Source organism: Bombina bombina, chromosome 1 (assembly GCF_027579735.1).
Source record: "Bombina bombina isolate aBomBom1 chromosome 1, aBomBom1.pri, whole genome shotgun sequence".
NCBI classification, from domain to species: Eukaryota; Metazoa; Chordata; class Amphibia; order Anura; family Bombinatoridae; genus Bombina; species Bombina bombina.
In genome coordinates this window covers 68,011,916-68,026,182 of record NC_069499.1, presented here as the reverse complement: position 1 = coordinate 68,026,182, position 14,267 = coordinate 68,011,916, and positions in this window count along the sequence as shown.

The window sequence follows — 14,267 nt, the reverse complement described above, 5'->3', positions numbered from 1 at the left end:
GTCGGACTGGAGCTCTCTGCCCTTTACCAATTCAGCTACGGGCCCATCCATCTGGCCCATCAAGACTCACTCTCATTTCATCAGTCCATAAAACCTTAGAAAAATCAGTCTTGAGATATTTCTTGGCCCAGTCTTGACGTTTCAGCTTGTGTGTCTTGTTCAGTGGTGGTCGTCTTTCAGCCTTTCTTACCTTGGCCATGTCTCTGAGTATTGCACACCTTGTGCTTTTGGGCACTCCAGTGATGTTGCAGCTCTGAAATATGGCCAAACTGGTGGCAAGTGGCATCTTGGCAGCTGCACGCTTGACTTTTCTCAGTTCATGGGCAGTTATTTTGTGCCTTGGTTTTTCCACACGCTTCTTGCGACCCTGTTGACTATTTTGAATGAAACGCTTGATTGTTCAATGATCACGCTTCAGAAGCTTTGCAATTTTAAGAGTGCTGCATCCCTCTGCAAGATATCTCACTATTTTTTACTTTTCTGAGCCTGTCAAGTCCTTCTTTTGAACCATTTTGCCAAAGGAAAGGAAGTTGCCTAATAATTATGCACACCTGATATAGGGTGTTGATGTCATTAGACCCCTTCTCATTACAGAGATGCACATCACCTAATATGCTTAATTGGCAGTAGGCTTTCGAGCCTATACAGCTTAGAATAAGACAACATGCATAAAGAGGATGATGTGGTCAAAATACTCATTTGCCTAATAATTCTGCACTCCCTGTATCTGAACAAAGAAAAAATAAATGATGGTGAACAAAATAATCCAGAACTTTAGAGTAATATCCCTAGCCAGGGAAAATTTGTTAGTATGTAGGGTGAAGGGTCATCAAAACAACATCTAGATCAGTATCTCCTAAACAAGGATTATTAAAGGGATGGGGAGCTAGGGAAAGGGAACTTTAGTGTGAAGGATCTCTAATGAGGTTACAATGACAGACATAACATTCACAATGATTACTAACCAATTTAGTAACAGTAACAACAGTATAAACATTAGTGCAACAACAACAGCATCCCCTGAGTGAGGCTCAGGTATAGCCTAACCAGCAATGGTAGTAATGGTAAAAATTAAATAATTTGCAACTCATAACTTTTAAAGTCTCTTCTAGAGAGATGGGTAGGCATTTTAGTTCTTTTAAGACTTGAATAGTCCAATCTTAGTAAACCAAAGTTAATGAGGCTCAAAGCTCTTCAGGGCCTTTTATTTTGTCAAGTCGGTGGGAGTTCTTCATCTTCAGAGGGGGCCTCAGTCTCCGACTGGGTATTTGAAGTATTCTTAGTTTTTCTTTGTCTCTTTGCTTGCCCCACCGGGGTCCACTCTTTTTTAATGGGTTTCCTCTGGGGATTCTTGTTGGGTGGAGTTTGGGGGGATTCAAACGGGATCTCTAATCTGCGTAGTATAGATAGCCCTTCCTTGAGGTCTAAACAGGAGTATGCAACATTTGCCTGGGTGAAGGCCAATTTAAAAGGAAAATGCCATCGGTATTTAATTTGAGCTTTCGTGAGTGCTAGTGTGACAGGTTTAAGGTCTCTCCTCTTCCTCAGTGTGATTGGAGCCACATCAGCAAAGACTTGGATGGAATGTTAGTCTAACAGGACACCCTACCTCTCTGTCTTTTATCTTCAAGGTACATTATGTATGGTTCCCACTGAACAATAAACTCGTCTCTAGTATTCAGATTCTCAGCTGCCAAACTGGCCATTTCATAATGGTGAATTATTTTCTTTTCAATCAAATTGAAACTCGGGGGTGTGGATTTCCAATATTGTGCAATGCCAATCCTTATGACTGTGCAGATAGTTTTTACTCATTTTTGATGTTGTTTTAAAATATTGGGGATCGGGAAGTGTAGTAAAGCTTGTTCGGGGGATAGTACAATATTCTTATGGAAAAGCTCACTGTGTAACTGTGAGGCTTTCTCCCATATTTCTCTTACTCAATCACACTACCACCACATATGGAGATATGTACCTCTAGCGTTGCAACCTCTGTAGCAAAGGTTTAGGCAGGGGTTCTCTGAACCCCCATATCTAGACGGGTAGATGTACCATTTAAATGCAACTTTAAGGTAGTTTTCTTTCAGCAAAGCATTATGTGAGAAGGAGAGGCCTTTGGCCAGGTTAGTAGTCCAAGTCTCCAAGGACCAAGTCCTATTTAAGTCTCGTTCCCACTTCAGTATGTGTGGAGGTTTGATTTCTCTAGGTTTGCTATTGAATGTGGGATATAGTGTTGAGATTGTGCTGTGCATCGGTTCCTTAGCTAGACATAATGATTCGAAAGTAGTGTTCAATGGTAGTTTGGAGAGGTCAGTTACTGCTTTGGTTCTAGATTTTAGCTGCAAGTAATGATACCAAATGTTTTTGTCATTGGGGTCAATATCTCTGTATTGTTCGAATGAAATGAAACCTCCGTCAGTATATACATCTGCAATTCTATACAGTCCTTTGTTAGCCCATTATTTCTGTATGTGTGGGTCTATCGTAGTTTGTGGTAAGACTAAAGGTATTAGTTTTGATTTTTCCTGGATTAGGGGAAACTTGGCAGTCAATTTATTCCATATAAAGATTGTGTGAGAGAGTGCTACATATTTACATAATGAGGGATGGGAATCCTTTTTAGGGGTCCACAAGAGACTAGAGATCTGTTCGGTTTTGGCAATCTGTGATTCTATCTGTGTCCATAAGGGTTGTTTTATATGACTAAACCAATGTATCATTTGGGCCATGCGGGCTGAATAATAATAAGATGTCAAATTTGGGAGACCCAACCCTCCGTCCCTCCGATGCGTACTCATGATTGTTTTGTTTATCCTGGCACGCTTGCCTTGCCATACAAAGCGCAAAATATCTCTCTGGAGTGCATTGAGTTCAGAAATGGGGACAGAAATCGGAAGGGAACGAAATAGATACAATAATTTCGGGAGCAGTGTCATCTTTGTTGAGACTATTCTGCCATAAAAGGAAATCTTAAGCTTTAGCCATTTCGTTATTAAATTCCTAATGTGAGTGAACATTGGTAAATAATTTGCTTGGTATAAAGTATAAATGTCGGTTGTAAGATTAATTCCCAGATATTTCAGTTTTTTGTGGGCCCAGGTGAAAGAGAAATTAATTTCCAAAAGCTTTTTAGTGTGTTGGGGTAAGTTGATTCCAAGTGCTTCACATTTATCTTTATTTATTTTGTATCCAGAGAGCACGCCATACTGTTGGAGTAATGCATATAAAGGAGGGAGAGAAAGGAGGGGTTTAGTCAATGAAAGTATGATATCATCCGCGAATAGCAAATTTTTATATTCATTAGCCCCAATACGGAGTCCAGAGATATCGGGGTCATTTCTAATTTGAATAGCTAGTGGCTCAATACAGAGGGCGAATAAAAGAGGGGATAAAGGGCACCCCTGTCTTGTCCCATTTCTAATTTGTATAGGTTTAGATTGGTACTCTGAGAGTTTCACAAATGCTGAAGGTTGGGAATATAGTGTTGTGAGGGCAACCAGGAAAGCTCCTGTGATACCTGTTTTCTTTAGGACTGCAAACATATACTCCCAATTGATTCTGTCAAACGCCTTCTCTGCGTCCAAAGAGAGGAACAGAGAAGGTGTTTTTTCAGTAGTGGCCAGATTGATCAGATCGATAATTTTGCGGGTGTTGTCCGGGGCCTCCCTATTCCTAATAAAGCCAGCCTGGTCCGGGTGGATCAGCCTCTCCAGGATGGGATTAAGCCTATTGGCCAGGATTTTTGTGAGGAGTTTTACATCCTGGTTTATTAATGATATGGGGCGGTAATTTTGGCAATGGAGCCTGTTTCTCCCCGGCTTTGGGATGACAGCTATTCTGGCCATTAACATTTAACTGGGGATTTTCTTTTTTTGCATTATGGAATTAAATACCTGAGAGAGTAGGGGAGTTAGTTCTTCCAAGAATAATTTGTAGAAAATTCCGGAATAGCCATCCGAGCCAGGTGTCTTAGAACTTTTTAGGTTTTTAATGGTATGTTTTATCTCGGATTCGGAGATAGGGGAATTTAGGCTGGATTTTTCATCCTCTGTAATTTTTGGGAGCAAGTTTGCGTCCAGAAAAGCATTTAATTTCTCAGCCCTATCAGTCGTGCCGTGGCGTGTAGGAAGGTTGTAAAGATTCTGATAAAAATCAGCAAAAGTGTTAGCAATTTGGAGGGGGTCATTAGTGTGTTTTTGGTCAGGTAGTTGGAGTTGTGGGACTGGGTGCTTCTTGTTATATCCTTGAGTTTGTTAGCTAGCATTTTGTCGGGTTTGTTCCCGTATATGTAGTAATGTGTGTCTATCTGTTTGATTGATCTAGCTGCTTCCTTATCTAGTATTTTGTTTATTTCATCGTTTATGGTTTTTAGTTCTGTTTTCTTTTTCTTGCTAGTGTTGGTCGTGAATTGGGATCTTATTATATTGGCCTTAGCTTGTAGTTGTGAGAGTTTAGCTTTCTGCTGTCTGTTTCTGTTATTAGATTCGGAAATCAAATTGCCTCTTATGTAGGCCTTTAGTGCTCCCCATACGAAGATGGGGTTAGGGGTACTGCCTGTATTTAAACTTATAAATTCTGCTATGCATTCTTTAATCTTTTGTGAGATTAGAGCATCTTGTACTAGACTGGCATCCAGGGTCCAGGATTTAGCCCTATCTGGGTTTAAGATTCCTGTTATTGTAGCTTCTACCATGGAATGATCTGACCAAGGACAGTTTATTATTTTAGCGTTAATTAGGAGAGGTATCAGGATCTGGCTAAGGAATATGTAATCTAATCTAGATTGAGTGTGATGCATAGGGGAGTAGTAAGTGTAATCCCTATCCTTTTCGTGTAGGGATCTCCAACTGTCAATCAGGTTGTGGTCTAACATGAAATCTTTCAAGATTATGATGTTGAGCCGGAGGATCTAACCCTGGAAGTTGTGCTTGATGTTTTATCTAGGTCACGGTCTAAAGATAGGTTGAAGTCGCCCCCCATAATGGTCTTGTATCTTTTTCACTGGGTCAGTAGTTTACTTAGTTTAGTCATGAAAGGGCCCTGGTGTTCATTGGGGCCATATACGTTTATAATGAGTATCGGGGTGTTTTGAATCAGACCTTTAACTATTAAAAACATTCCTTCTCTATCCCTGATAATTTCTTCCTCTTTGAAGTTCAAAGAGGAATGTAGCAATATAGTCACTCCACATTTCTTTTTCCCACTGATCGCATGATATTGCGTTGGGTATGCTTTGTCCCAGTACTTGGGAGTGAAGTCTCTAGTAAAGTGAGTCTCTTGTAGTAGAACTATGTGAGCATGTAATGATTTATATGTGGGAAATAGCCTTCTTCTTTTTAGGTCAGAGTTGAGCCCTCTGACATTATGCGAAAGGATTTTTATAGACATATTGGGATAAAAAAGATTTCTTTAGTATATGCACCAAGAAGAGTGATGTTTAGTTTTATTAACCTCCAGGGGGCAGACAGGCCACAGACTGTAGCGAGTTTTGATTTGGGCCATGCTATTAGTGTAATGTTGAGAGTGAGAGAGCCGGGACTTACCTTGGGACCACACCGTGAGGACCAACCTGTATTCATCTTACAGCAATAGACACTTAGGTTAAGTTGAAATAATTCAGATGGATTAACCATATTAGACTGACGACATACAGGGAGTGCAGAATTATTAGGCAAGTTGTATTTTTGAGGATTAATTTTATTATTGAACAACAACCATGTTCTCAATGAACCCAAAAAACTCATTAATATCAAAGCTGAATATTTTTGGAAGTAGTTTTTAGTTTGTTTTTAGTTTTAGCTATTTTAGGGGGATATCTGTGTGTGCAGGTGACTATTACTGTGCATAATTATTAGGCAACTTAACAAAAAACAAATATATACCCATTTCAATTATTTATTTTTACCAGTGTAACCAATATAACATCTCAACATTCACAAATATACATTTCTGACATTCAAAAACAAAACAAAAACAAATCAGTGACCAATATAGCCACCTTTCTTTGCAAGGACACTCAAAAGCCTGCCATCCATGGATTCTGTCAGTGTTTTGATCTGTTCACCATAAACATTGCATGCAGCAGCAACCACAGCCTCCCAGACACTGTTCAGAGAGGTGTACTGTTTTCCCTCCTTGTAAATCTCACATTTGATGATGGACCACAGGTTCTCAATGGGGTTCAGATCAGGTGAACAAGGAGGCCATGTCATTAGATTTTCTTCTTTTATACCCTTTCTTGCCAGCCACGCTGTGGAGTACTTGGACGTGTGTGATGGAGCATTGTCCTGCATGAAAATCATGTTTTTCTTGATGCAGACTTCTTCCTGTACCACTGCTTGAAGAAGGTGTCTTCCAGAAACTGGCAGTAGGACTGGGAGTTGAGCTTGACTCCATCCTCAACCCGAAAAGGCCCCACAAGCTCATCTTTGATGATACCAGCCCAAACCAGTACTCCACCTCCACCTTGCTGGCGTCTGAGTCGGACTGGAGCTCTCTGCCCTTTACCAATTCAGCTACGGGCCCATCCATCTGGCCCATCAAGACTCACTCTCATTTCATCAGTCCATAAAACCTTAGAAAAATCAGTCTTGAGATATTTCTTGGCCCAGTCTTGACGTTTCAGCTTGTGTGTCTTGTTCAGTGGTGGTCGTCTTTCAGCCTTTCTTACCTTGGCCATGTCTCTGAGTATTGCACACCTTGTGCTTTTGGGCACTCCAGTGATGTTGCAGCTCTGAAATATGGCCAAACTGGTGGCAAGTGGCATCTTGGCAGCTGCACGCTTGACTTTTCTCAGTTCATGGGCAGTTATTTTGTGCCTTGGTTTTTCCACACGCTTCTTGCGACCCTGTTGACTATTTTGAATGAAACGCTTGATTGTTCAATGATCACGCTTCAGAAGCTTTGCAATTTTAAGAGTGCTGCATCCCTCTGCAAGATATCTCACTATTTTTTACTTTTCTGAGCCTGTCAAGTCCTTCTTTTGACCCATTTTGCCAAAGGAAAGGAAGTTGCCTAATAATTATGCACACCTGATATAGGGTGTTGATGTCATTAGACCCCTTCTCATTACAGAGATGCACATCACCTAATATGCTTAATTGGCAGTAGGCTTTCGAGCCTATACAGCTTAGAATAAGACAACATGCATAAAGAGGATGATGTGGTCAAAATACTCATTTGCCTAATAATTCTGCACTCCCTGTATCTGAACAAAGAAAAAATAAATGATGGTGAACAAAATAATCCAGAACTTTAGAGTAATATCCCTAGCCAGGGAAAATTTGTTAGTATGTAGGGTGAAGGGTCATCAAAACAACATCTAGATCAGTATCTCCTAAACAAGGATTATTAAAGGGATGGGGAGCTAGGGAAAGGGAACTTTAGTGTGAAGGATCTCTAATGAGGTTACAATGACAGACATAACATTCACAATGATTACTAACCAATTTAGTAACAGTAACAACAGTATAAACATTAGTGCAACAACAACAGCATCCCCTGAGTGAGGCTCAGGTATAGCCTAACCAGCAATGGTAGTAATGGTAAAAATTAAATAATTTGCAACTCATAACTTTTAAAGTCTCTTCTAGAGAGATGGGTAGGCATTTTAGTTCTTTTAAGACTTGAATAGTCCAATCTTAGTAAACCAAAGTTAATGAGGCTCAAAGCTCTTCAGGGCCTTTTATTTTGTCAAGTCGGTGGGAGTTCTTCATCTTCAGAGGGGGCCTCAGTCTCCGACTGGGTATTTGAAGTATTCTTAGTTTTTCTTTGTCTCTTTGCTTGCCCCACCGGGGTCCACTCTTTTTTAATGGGTTTCCTCTGGGGATTCTTGTTGGGTGGAGTTTGGGGGGATTCAAAAGGGATCTCTAATCTGCGTAGTATAGATAGCCCTTCCTTGAGGTCTAAACAGGAGTATGCAACATTTGCCTGGGTGAAGGCCAATTTAAAAGGAAAATGCCATCGGTATTTAATTTGAGCTTTCGTGAGTGCTAGTGTGACAGGTTTAAGGTCTCTCCTCTTCCTCAGTGTGATTGGAGCCACATCAGCAAAGACTTGGATGGAATGCCCTTCGAAGTTAATCGTTGGTGATTGTCTTGCTGCCTTAAGGATTAGCTCCTTGGCGTGATAATAGTGGAGTTTAAGGACAATTTCTCTAGTAGAAGACTGTTGGGGCTTGGTGAGGGCTCTGTGTACCCTGTCCATTAGGAGCTTGTCTGGTTCTAAATCTGGGACCAGTTGATGGAAAAGTGAGGTCATGGTTTCATCTAGGTTTTTGTATGTTTCTGGTAAGTTTCTGATTCGGAGATTAGACCTACGAGATCTATTCTCGAGGTCCTCAATTTGATCCTCTAATTTATGTATATATTCTTCATGGTCTGAGATAGCTTTTTGTATATGGGGTATTTCTTCTGCTATCACATCCGTTTTTTCCTCTAGTTCTGCTGTGCGAGTACCTATTTCTTTGATGTCCTGACGAAGGTCGGAAAATGCAGATTTCAGTTCTTCTTGAAATAAAGATTTGATTTGGGTAAGCAGTTCCTTGTTTTGGGTATCAGTCTGGGGAGACACTGATATTTCTGACATGCTGGAGTCCAAAGTATCTCCCTGGGGGGGGGAGCTTTTGTTCTGTTGTTTATGCTTTAGTTGGGATTTGGACAGACACTCCTTGACAGTTTGTGTTTTATTCTTCATCATGTGTTATGAAGGAAGACCCCCGAAGGGAAAGAATGTTGATATGACAAAAAACTCTGGTTTGGCCGACGACTCAGGGTTAAGCTGTATAGAGCAGAATTTTGTTACTGTGTCATTGATGTGGGATGAGATCCTATTCTATGCATTAGGAGATACAAGGCTGATCTACTTCACCCACATTTCACTTTACTCACTGGAGAAGCATTGCAGGGGTTCAGGGCAGCTTGAATAAATTTAAAGGTGACTTGCGTATGTGATATAAGTTCCTCAGTCTGGTGACTTCTTTTTCGCCCCTTTGAACACTCCCAATGTGAATCCCAAAGCACTGCCTCTAGTGCTGCCTCTCTAGGCTCAGGAGATGGCGTTGTTATAATTAACGGGGGCGACGTGGTAAGGAACTGTACAGCTCAGGATGAGTTTTAATGCATAGTGATTATGTTATGTGACACTCTCAGTGATCCGGTTCTGAAAGGATACCTTACTCAATCGCTTAAGCTTTTGGAAAAGGCAGGTTTTATCCTTTTATGAAGTGTAGGGTCTCCTAGGCTCCCTTGCTGGGAAATGGTCCTAGCCTGTGAGATTAAAGTACTCTGATTTTACTGCTCGCTTGCTAGGAGGCCTGTCAGGGGGTTGTTTTAGGTACAGGGAGGCCTGTATTGTGTCTTTGTGTTCAGAAACTCTTGCAAAGGATTTAGCCATTATTTATTCTGTATTTTTCCCCTCCTCTATCTCAAGGGTGCTTCGAGGATCAGAAGTATCTGGTTGCCTCACCTTCCGATCTTTTATTTTGGGGGTTTCAGTACTCTGTCCCTTTTTGGTGCTATGGGTCCCGCAGGTCCCTAGGGCCTAGAAAGTTATAGTCAAGATGGCGGAGTTTTCGTGCCCAAAACGAACTCTGCTTGTTCCCCAATTTAGGTTTGTCACCCTGCTTGTGTGGAGTGTCTGTCTGAATGTTCTGTATGTCTGAGTCCCTTGATTACCTCCAATCCGGTTACTGTTGCGGGGGAATCCGTCTCCGGTATCAGCAAGTAGGCCTCCAGACTTCAGCTCCTCCGGTAATGTGCCGCGGACAGCACCGCTTCTCTGCTCCACCTAAAACTCACACCTGCGATCCTCCGGAGTGGAGCCCCGACCCTCCGGAGGAATGTATCTGGGTGATTTATGGAAGATGTGCTCCTTTCTTTGGTGTCATATAAATCCGTTGTTGCGTGACGCTGCAGCTTGTTGTACAGCAATTGTATGTAGCCAGGTGTCTTGGTATAAAAGCCAAAAATATCAATATGGCTGCTTGAGTGCCTTTAAGGATGTTAGGTGGTTAGTTTAGGCTGGTTGGAGCTGAAATTTTAGAGTTTTTAGCAATATAAAAGCACCAAAGTCAGGGAGCTCTGTACAAACACGTCTTCTCCGTTCAGACGCTAGCCCCGCCTCCCCCTCTTCTAAAATTATAAAGATAAACTTTATCATTAATTTCATATTCCTTTTTGGACGTTTTGAGATCATAATAGGTTTTAGTGGCAATTGCAGCCTTCTCTAAGTTCATTTGAGCAATTGCAAAGGCATATTGCAGGTGCTTCCTTAAGTTCTCCACAAATTGATGTATATTGGCAGTATTTATCAAGTTTTGGTCTGATGTAGGGTACAGTAGATGTTGAGGTAGAACTATTCTTCTACCAGTCATCAATTCAAAAGGTGACATCTTAGTAGCACTACTTATGGTTGCTCGTAATGCCATTAGGACTAGAGGTCATTTTACATCCCATTCTTTACCAGTTTCACTCACAAACTTTTGAGGATTTTCACAATGGACTGGTTGTAACGCTCCACACCACCACTTCAGGCAGCTCTATATGCAATATGGAGCTTTCTTTTCACCCCTAGTATTTTCCACATCTTGGTCATCACTTCGCTAGTGAAATGGGTCCCCTGATTGGATTTGATTTCGCTGGGGTAAACCAAATCTGGAAAACACGAGGTTGATGAGCAATGCTGCGCATGTTTCAGCACTATTGTAAGGTGTACTGATGCACTCTACCCATTTAGTGAACAGCAATGTTACTGTCAACATGTATTTGTTACCTCTTGATGACCTTGTTACTGGACCAATAAAATCAATTTGTATATCTTACCATGACATTACTATCCCCCTTTTCTGCAATGGCGCTCTATGCGTTGGCACAGTGGTTTGGAATTGTGGACAGATTAAACAACCTTGACAGTAGGTTTGAACATCCCTCAATATATGCAGCCAAAAGGCATAGTCACATAATATTTCATACGTTAATTTGGCACCACGATGACCAGATGTGGGAGCATCATGGGCATGTTGAATCATGAGACCTCTGAACCGGGTAGGTACCACCCATTGCTGGATGCCAGTTTTGGAGGTTCTAACTAACAACCCATCCTGTAACTTGAATTGTGATCTGAATTTCATTAATATTCTAAGATCTTCCTTGCCGATACCGTCCTCTTTTGAGATGGGGTTGCTTTCAGGATCTCCTACAATGGGGTCTTCCTTTTGACTAGTGATCAGGTCCTCACTAGGAGAATCCTGTATCCTGTACCAGGTTAGGCTCACTCTGTTGTTTGGCCTGGTTTCTGGTAATGGCTTCTACCTGAATTGCACCCATTAAGTGGTCGATATTAAGGAGTTCTCCAGTTATGGTTCCTTGTTTGGCTAATGAATCCGCAAGATCATTGCCTTCCTTATCAGGACCTAGAACCCTGGAATGACCCTTGGTCTTTTTCCAGTGTATAGATAACCCATTGGATACCACTAGATTATCAATCTCGCAGAACAACTTGCCATGTTTGACTGGTTTGTTGTTAGTTTTCTGCATGCCATTTCTGTTCCAAGTTGGTAGGTATTCAACAAAACTGTCATGCACATAATTTGAGTCAGTAATGATCACAAATTCATGAATATCCTGTTCAATAGCCATTTCAATGGTTTTGAGGACAGCAGTTAGTTCTGCAACTTGACTAGATCTTGCTCCAATGTTGAAACCTACAGAAATATTTGGGAATCCATTTTCCCAAGTTATACCAATGCCAGCAACTAGTCTGTGCTCATTCTCAATAGTGGCATGGTAAGAACAACCATCAACATATACCCAAGGTAAAGTTTAACAATGGTCCTCATTGTTTGTTTTATATGGGGAAAGCAATTGTTCCTCCAGAAAATCATCTTCTAATAACTCTTCACCATAATCCTTAGCAGTACAGTCATGGAGCTCAGCAAGCCCCTGTGCGACTGGATTCTTTTTGTTTTGCTTATAGCAAATTTCTAAAGGCCAGCCTTGTAAGGAAAGAGTCCAAGCTGTTATGCGGCGATTAGACAAATTCCCATCTCTTATTCTCTCACTTTGCAGATATAGCAAAGGCTGGTGGGCCATTTATACAATAATTTTCTCTCCCTGTATATAGCTGCGGATATTTTGTAGAGCCCATACAGTGGATAAGAGGGCTTTTTCGCAAACGCAAAATTTAATTTCTACTGGGGATAGAGTTTTGCTCGCATAAGCAATGACTTTGCTTAAATTATCATGCATTTGGTATGCATTTGGTATAAAACAGCACTCATGCTTATATTTGTGTAATCTTTTTCTAAGTAGAAAGGTTTACCACCTTCAGGGTACGCTAAGCAAGGTGCTTGAGTGAGTTTTCTCTTCAGCTCCTTGATGGCTTTCTCTTGATTCTCACTCCAGTGCCATTTCACAATGTTCTTTAGAAGAAGTAGCAGTGGTTTAGCTAATTCTGCATAATTATTAATAAATTAATTATTAATAAATAAGAATCTCTAGCAAATATATTCTTGTACTCCATCAGGAGTTCTCGTAGCTGTTGGCATTTATCATCACTATAACAGCCATTAGTTAAAGAGATTTGCTCTTCGACTATTTGCTGAAATACATTGCCCCATGACTTTGAATATTGGGGTATTCTTGATCTTTGATCGGCTGATCAAATACTAGAGAGGCTTCTTTAATTTTACAGACGCCTTCCTCTGAGCTGAAGGGATAAATAGACTGAATTGTAAATAGTCCCTCTGGCATAGATGCAAAGTATTGTTCAATTAATTGTTCTTCAGTTAAGTATCCTTCAGGTATTAGCCCAATTACATTATTCTGGAATCCAAAAGTGTAATAACTTGGTTCCAGCACATATCCTATGGTAGTTCCTTTGGATAAGGTTATATCCTGTGGGTTTTATGTTATGCACAATAACATGTATTGGGAGAGTTCCAATATTTACCAGAGGAGCATGGGTCATTGTTATACCCAGATTTTGCATTCTATGGGAAAGGCAAATTAGTGTTTCAGAAGTTTTTAATTTCTGACCTCTTTTTACCTGTAAGGGTAAGAGGAATTTATCAGCCCCAGCAGGATTTACAGCATCATTAGACACCTGCATATTCACAGTGTATGGCAACTGCTGGTTTGATTTCAGGGCTGTATTTTCATCCTGAAATACTTCAGGGTCCCCCTTTAACCTGCTCCAGAGGCAAAGGTTAATCAAGTCTATTTGTATTGCATATCTATGTAAGAGATCATTGCCAATGTATATTTGATTATGGGGAGTATTTAAAATTAAAAACAGGTGCTTCGCTGATTTATTACCTATGGATATAGATAATAAACACTTAGCTGTGATGGTATAACTTTCACACTTGTCATCCAGGTCATGGACACAGTGGTTTTGGGGAGAAAGATATTTAATCACCTAAGGTTCAGCATTCTGCGCTAATAAGCCTTCGCTTATATAGCTAGCTTCCTGTTTTAAGTTCAATTTGGCATATTTGGTTTTCCCAAGGTCATGCACTTGCATAGGGATAAATAGATCATCCTTAACTTTCGCAATTTTTGTGAGGAATTGCGAATGATCTCCCCCTTTAGGGGATTTAGGGTCCCCCTTGTGGAGGTATATGGTTAATACATCGCCGTCTAAGGAAATATTGGCTATCTTTCAAGGCAAAATTTTAAAAGTATTACCATCAGAGCCATTTAAAGGAGTCTGATAATCTATTTGTAGGATAGTGATTTCAGGTACAGAGCTATTCCTGAAATGAATCTCCACAGCATCTGGCTTTTCTTCCACCACGTGACAGTTATGCCGGGTGTGAGATATACCAGACCTCTCATAATTAATAGGTCTTTTTACTTGTGACCAAATTACATTATTTATGCAATCAATTATGGTGCTTAATCGCTTCAGGAGATCACTACCGATAATTAAACGATCAGTTGGCAGATCCACTATAATGATAGGGTGTCTTATTGCCCTATTCCCCAGCTTTAATGTTAACCATGCCGTACCGTAGACTTTTAGAGAGTCACCCCAACACCTATTAGTGAACCATGAAATTCTTTTATCTTAGGTCTGTGGGGTGTTAGCTCATTTAGCTGTGTGTAGTACCTGTGGGATAAAATAGTTGCCTGAGATCCAGTATCAGTTAATCCCATGATAGGGTTGGAGACTGAATCCTGGAGCTCAGCTAATACATCATATCTCCCTGCAGTTTCTACCATTTCACACATAAAATTGGCATGATAACACATCTGTGGGCTTCGCCA